Raw genomic sequence first — 6,805 nt, 5'->3', positions numbered from 1 at the left:
TATATTTGCTTTTGATTTTTGATTTGCTATTTTGATTGTTTCGATTACTCAATTACTGAAATTCTGACACAAGTAATTTGTAACAGATCAAACAAGAGCTACTTGATTGGATAACTTGGAAAAATTAGTTATTTACATTTTATTTTAAAATATTGTAGCCTGGAAAAACTAATCTCGCTCTCGATTTTATTCCTTGTTTTTCCTCTTTCTTATTCTACGCGCTCTTTGCAAGGAGAGTAAATTTACATACTCACAGTGGGCTTAAGAACTAATAGAATACATATACAGTGGTATTAGGGGATAACACTTCCGCAGTCTTCAAATGTTTGACAAATCTTTTGTTTCATTCGACTTCCATAAGGGTCTGCTATATATTTCATTATAAATTCAATAATTCCTTACAGAATTTAGCAGCAGTTTAAGAAGTGCAAGAACAAAGGCTTGCCTTTAATAACCTTTTTGCTCTACAACTATTAAATTTGTTTATTGAAAAGCCCGAAATGGTTCGTGTCGTATATAGAACAGGATAACAGGATAACTTCCACAGCTCCTACCTTAACCTAACAGAACGAAGGTCCCGCTTTGAAGACTGGTGCGTCTTACTGCATTTTGTGCTAAGAGGACTCCCCATTCCAGGTCCCATAAAACTCCGTAAACTGGAGAATCAATCTCATGCCCCCGCCGATTAGCCCCCGCCGATTAGCCCCCGCCGCCGTACTCGTAAATCCGTTCGAACATTATGTGCAACTGTCGCGCTGAGACATTAGCGATTAAATTTAATAATCCATGTGATGCTCGACCTATCCTGGCTTTAATGGGGACCGCGAATGTGCGTTTTCATTGCATAATCCTCCTCATGGGGAGAAGGGGAAGGAGAAGGCGGAGGGCCATAACAGTCCCACCTCGCCACATTAAGTGCAATCAACAACATTTTCGGGGGAATTTTTATGGGAGCAAACCAACGGAGCGCATTAAATAAACGCCACGAGACGAATCTCGTTTAGTTTTACTCCAGCAGTTTTCCACCTAGCACCAGCACCCAGCACCCATCCCCCGAGCCCCCGAGCTCCCGAGCCCCCCTCCAGCTCCCATCGTGAGCAACGATATCTGGCAGAACAAGCCCGCTTCAGTTGTTGGTGCTGTGGCCGGCCAAGGGGTTAAGAAAATTTGTTGGGAAATGTTCGTCTTTGTTGGTTGTCGTCGTCGTCTGGCTTATCGTTGACAGCCACTGTCTGTCTGGGACAGTTCTAGTGCTAAATTATTGAAATTTGACAAGAGAACCCATGGCTGGAGGGGTCAGGCGGAGAGCAGTGATGGCTGCTGGTCAAGTGGCTGCTGTTCACGGAGCCGGACCGGACAGTGTCCGAGGGGCCACTTCTCAAGTTTAACAAATCCAATTAATTAGCTTCTGACGTTGCGACACTCGAGGACTGAAATTAAAGCCAGGCATGTTGCAATTGCTGCTCAATTTGTCAAATATCGATTATTGATTGTAGCAGCCCGTTGCGGAATTGCGTCGCCTGTTCTATTATTAGCTCGTGACGAGGACGTCCGCCCATTCATATTGCTCGACGATGCCTTGATTGCTTGTAGGGGTTCTGTTTTGATGCAGCCCAAGGCCAAAGGTCGATTGAGGGGGTGAAATGATAAAAGGTTCAATTAAATTGGTCGGAGCTTAAGGTGTCCCAAGTTGTCTTCAGTGTCCCTTATGCCAACCAGATCCAACCCATGCTTGTATCTATTAGTCCGTATATCCCTCTCTAAATATATCAACTCCCTACGAAAATCGACTATCTCCTCGTGCACATTAATCGCCCCAAAGCTATCCAAATCTCCCCAACTGCATCCCACAGATACGCATTTGTCGGGTTGGCTTACTGGCGACTGGCGACTGGCGACTGGCGACTGCCTTCTGGTTAAACACTCATAACGGTCAGCTTAGTGTCGGCCATAGTCGACTTGCCTGCTTGTATCTGGCAGATGGACTCTCCCGCCGCTGCCACTGCTCGTCTATGCGTCCATGTATCCAAGAGATGGCTCTGATGTTTGCAAAAACTTTAAGCGGACGAATTAATCAAAACAATGTTGCGGGGCAAAGTTTCCAGCCAAAGTGGCTAATGAAAAAGCACAGAATTTCCAATTGTTTGGCTTTGGTGCATTTCGTATCTTTCAGCGCGAAATGAGTTGCTGCTTTTTATGGCCAATGCCGCCGTTTTATTGGAGACCCAAAACTATTTTCTGCAGTTAAAGTTGTAGGAAATAACTGAAACTGTGGCTGAAACTGAAATCAGACGCTCCTCTCATACATATGCAAATGCAGCTGTCTGTCTGTCTATCTGTCTTCCTGTCCGTCTGTATCTGTGTTTGTTTGTTGGATTTAGCGTTGAATGAAAGCCGAGCCGTGCTGGAAAATTGAAAAAGAAAATTGAAAGAGCCAAACACAACAATACGGGTCGAGTCGAGTAGCAATCTGTAGCCAAGGGCTGGCTGATTGCAAGGATAATACAAAAGGATAACTGCCCTTTCGGCAACAGAGGCGCTCCAACTATATAATTGCGCAGGAGAAAATCTTTGGTGAGAGTGAGAAATAACATCAGGGTAAACAGAAAGCAAAAAAAAAAAAAAAACTAAAAAGTTTGCATCGACATCAGGTTCTACCGAGATTTGAACTCGGATCGCTGGATTCAGAGTCCAAAGTGCTAACCATTACACCATAGAACCAGTTGACTGGCGCCCAGAAAATGGCCCAAAAGACAGCTTGTCGGTGTGTGTGTGCGTGAGAAAGCCAAAGAGAAAGGCATGCTCGTTCGGGCTAAAAATAGAACGATTAACAATAAATATGTATCTACATATGTATGTGTGCATGCTCTCCAGTGTGCGTGCGTTTTCTTTGGTAAATTTCAGAAACTGTTGGAATATTTTGATTGCTATTTATTCAATATGGAATTTAAATTAAATCAAACTTTATCTAAATGGTATTCAATAGAATTAATGTAGCACTTATTTTGTGAGAATAAGCTAATAATAATAAAAATAAACCATTAAGAATTGTTCTATTTATGAGCATTACCTATCTTTAATCTGAGTTTAATTATTATTGTATATTATACAAATTTTCTATTACATTACAAACAAAATAAAAAATATATTGCATATCTACTCGCAGTTTATAAAATCTACGAAACATGCAAAAGTTTCTGAATTTTTCGCGAGATTTAAGTACTCTTCATTCCGGCCAAGCCATCCCCATAAGCATTGCCATTTCAGCTGCCATTATCAACGCAATGACTGCACTGCATTCGAATAGCCAAATATTAGCCCTGGCCCATTCTTCTGGGATTTCTTTGGAGATTCTTTGTTTGGCTCTCTGGGGGCGTGACGTGTCAATTAAATGCAGCTCTGCTCACTTTCATTCGTCTGACTGTGTCTCTCACTTTGTGTTTGTGTCGCACAATTAAACTGAGCTCATTAGCCAAACACTTGTTATCCTTGCCCCCTCGTTGTCCTCCCCCGACCCAGGGAGACTTGTTGGAATGCCAGGACACGTTCATTGCTTTGCTTACCTCCAGTTTAGATGGGTTTAATCGTTTATTTTTATACTTACCGGTGGGGTACAAGTATACAATTATACGTACATACTTACGTACCCATGTACATATATGTTTGTACATACATATGTATGTATATACTCATTCTCCTACCGACATTATTATCACATCATTTGCATGCGTTTAGTGGCGGTCGGGTCGGGTGGTGGCAAATAAGTGGAACTTTTTGCAGCTCAGGCGAACGTAATTCGATGCCAACTTTGACGATGACAATCTCATTAACATGGCATCGAAATCAGAGCATCCCAGCAGGGTAATGGTGTCATATAAATTGGAATAAAATCCAACAGACAATGCAATGATAGATGCTCGCTTTATGTTCGATTCCTCTCTGCTGACAATATGAAAAACATTTGCAGGCGAATTGCATTTGTCCATTTGCGGAGCTCGAATCTGTGGCTTTGGATTCAGATTCGAGCATGTAGATAGATCCACGATACAGTAATTCTACATCTGCTTGTGTCATTTACATGTCGAGCAGCAGAAGCTTCTGGATTTCCTTGGAAAGCTTTCACGTGGTTGCAATCTTCGCTTCGGAATTTGTGAATAGCTTTTACAGTCTGAATGAAATGTATTCGTCTTTTGCTAATTCATAGACTTATTTTAACTAGAATAATCCTACTTATACTATGACTAACTTTTCTTAATTGGAGGCTGGGTGAATATTGCTATTACGACGTAGTAGAATGCAGGCTTTTAAACTTTTAACTGTGTTTCCGCTTATCTCTTTTTGCGTATTTATAAGCGAGCCAGCATTTTTTTCAATCACCAGGGGAGGGGATGCGACTAAGCACTGCGCGATTCGGAATGGAATCTGGATGTAGGTTGACCAATAGGTGAAAGCCTGATCTCGGTACCACGGGAATCTGTGGACACGCTTTAGCTGGCTGATAAGAGAAAATATGTAGCAGCGACCACATACAGGAATTCACATCATTATTCCCAACGTTCGTTTTGGGAATGTTTTAAAAATAATTCATAAATACTATCGCCCAAGCAATTACGGCCCATTGCGTGAGCATGTTTACAGATAAGGCTGCACTCAAGAGTCAATTTTTCAGATAATCTATGGGAGTACGCTCCCGTTAATCGAATGGGCTTATATTATTTGGAACTGCATTTTGCGATTAGCTGGAATTGATTTGTGTGCAGACAATCGGAACAGCTATGGACATTTTAATCGCAGAGATCATGGCAAATTGTGATTTATTCGAAACATGGACTATCTTATCTAATCGGACCTTCGAAGATACGCTGCCGCCAATCGAATGGGATAATCGTTGTATTCCATGGCGGGCACGGGCCCGAACACATTCTTAAATCGCAGTTGAACCCATGGACATGCGGAACTGTGTTCATACATCTGCGGCATAAATTTTAAAAGAAATTGCCGAACTATACTATACAGTAAGCATTTTTATTGGCCTTGTGGTCAAGTGTTCGATGTTTATCAGATCATAAAGTGTTGGCAACTTGTACTTAGATAAGCGGCGAAACAGCCCAAAACTGCTAGCCAGACTAAGAAATAATAAGAAATAAACGATTGGCAACAGTGCAAATCGACTGGAGAATAGCCAACATTTTTGTCTACTTTAAGGTGATGACAGGGCTAATCAATCCCCAAAATATTTCCATAATATTTGGATAGTAATTGTGAATCATAGGGCTATTATCATTCCATGGTTCATAGAAATTCTGCTTACTTTTCGACCACCAGGTGTCCTGAACAACTTTTCTTATTTGCTGTTTTAATTTAATTAATTTCCATAAATAAATGATATTTATTTTTATTGATTTGTGCTTCCCGGAATATCGTTTATCTCTTTTTACTCCACCTATAGCGCTGGGCTTGGATGAATATTTAATCAGACGCCATTTGTTCGTATACTTGCTCGGAGTAATATTTAACTTTTGACAGTGAATCTTTGAGTGTTAGTCCTCCAAAGGATCTAAAGCTAATCCCGCATATCCCGCGTAATTAATTATACACATTTAAAATGGTCGCAGCGGTAAGTGTTAATCAGCATTTGTTTTAGCTGATAATATAGTTTGTCTCGAGGTCTCGGCTGTGAGTAACAATCGAAACGCTTGATCAAACGAGTGCATTCACCAGATCGAAATCGCACTAGAACTCACCATAGAAGCTTGTAGTTTGAGACGTTATCAGTATATTCGTTGCAAAATTAAACTGATTTTTCTAATGATTCAGATGCTAATCAGATTCAATCTTTTCCTGCCTTTGGAACATGAACAATGGTGCATATTTATTTTGACTTTTGTGTCCGCTTGATGGACACCTTAAAAATCCCCTAGGTCCTTGGAGTTCTCTTGAATAAAACAATAATCTCTAGAAATGCTTGTTAATCCTTTTTGATCCTAATAATAACCATTTATGGTAAATACATATACTGAGACCTTGCCCTGAATTATTATCTGATTCTACTTTAAATTTTTGAAGAATCTCTTCAGAAAATCCCCATATACAAATACAAAGATTAATTTCAGTATATCTTACATATGTACATATGTGTATAAAGAGCATATGTTATTATTTTCAAAATTTTAATTTTTTTCCAAAATAAAATAGAATATGTTGTAGCAAAAATATCATTCGATATAAATATCATTTATATGTATTTAAGAACAAATTTAACAACAATCCTTATAAATACTCGTACATACATACATACATATATATGTATGTACATATGTGCTTGTATATATATACAGAAAATATGAATATGGCATCCCCCGTCCATTGCATTGATGCGATAATACCTTTTACTGCCACTTCCCCTCACTGCACTCCCGCATCCGTTTCGGGACGCCCGACCCAATCCCAATAGAAGGCACTGCCACAAATAATGCCGGTACCGATCCCCTCCTCACGGCTCCCACTGATAAGAGCCCATACAGTTATTTCAGTGTCAAGCAAAGAGCAAATATTTTGTTGTAGCGGAGCGTGCGTAACATCGCTTGGGTTCTAATCCGACGCATGGGTGCGAGCGAGCGCGGGGATCGAGTTTCAGCCAGAGCTGATAAGAGCGACCCAGCGCGAGCAGGTAGCAGCCCCCATATCGACATCGACGTCGACATTGACTCTCTAACATCGGCGTCGACGTTGAACCAGAAGCGGCAACTTTTCTATAGCATCAGATCCTGAACGGCGTTCATTTCTCGCTTTGCCTTCGCTGTCT

General features: G+C 40.8%; 1 non-coding gene across 1 annotated transcript; it reads right to left on the bottom strand.

Annotated features, from left to right (window-relative positions):
- Positions 1–2,649: 2,649 nt before the first annotated feature.
- Trnaq-cug lies at positions 2,650–2,721 on the bottom strand. Its single transcript has one exon. It is a non-coding gene; the product is annotated as a tRNA-Gln (tRNA).
- Between the last annotated feature and the right edge of the window lie 4,084 nt (positions 2,722–6,805).

This window comes from Drosophila persimilis, unplaced genomic scaffold (genome assembly GCF_003286085.1).
Source record: "Drosophila persimilis strain 14011-0111.01,24,50 unplaced genomic scaffold, DperRS2 tig00000124-arrow-pilon, whole genome shotgun sequence".
Taxonomy (NCBI): Eukaryota; Metazoa; Arthropoda; class Insecta; order Diptera; family Drosophilidae; genus Drosophila; species Drosophila persimilis.
The sequence above is the reverse complement of the archived record's forward strand: the minus strand, read 5'-3'. Positions and strand labels throughout refer to the sequence as shown.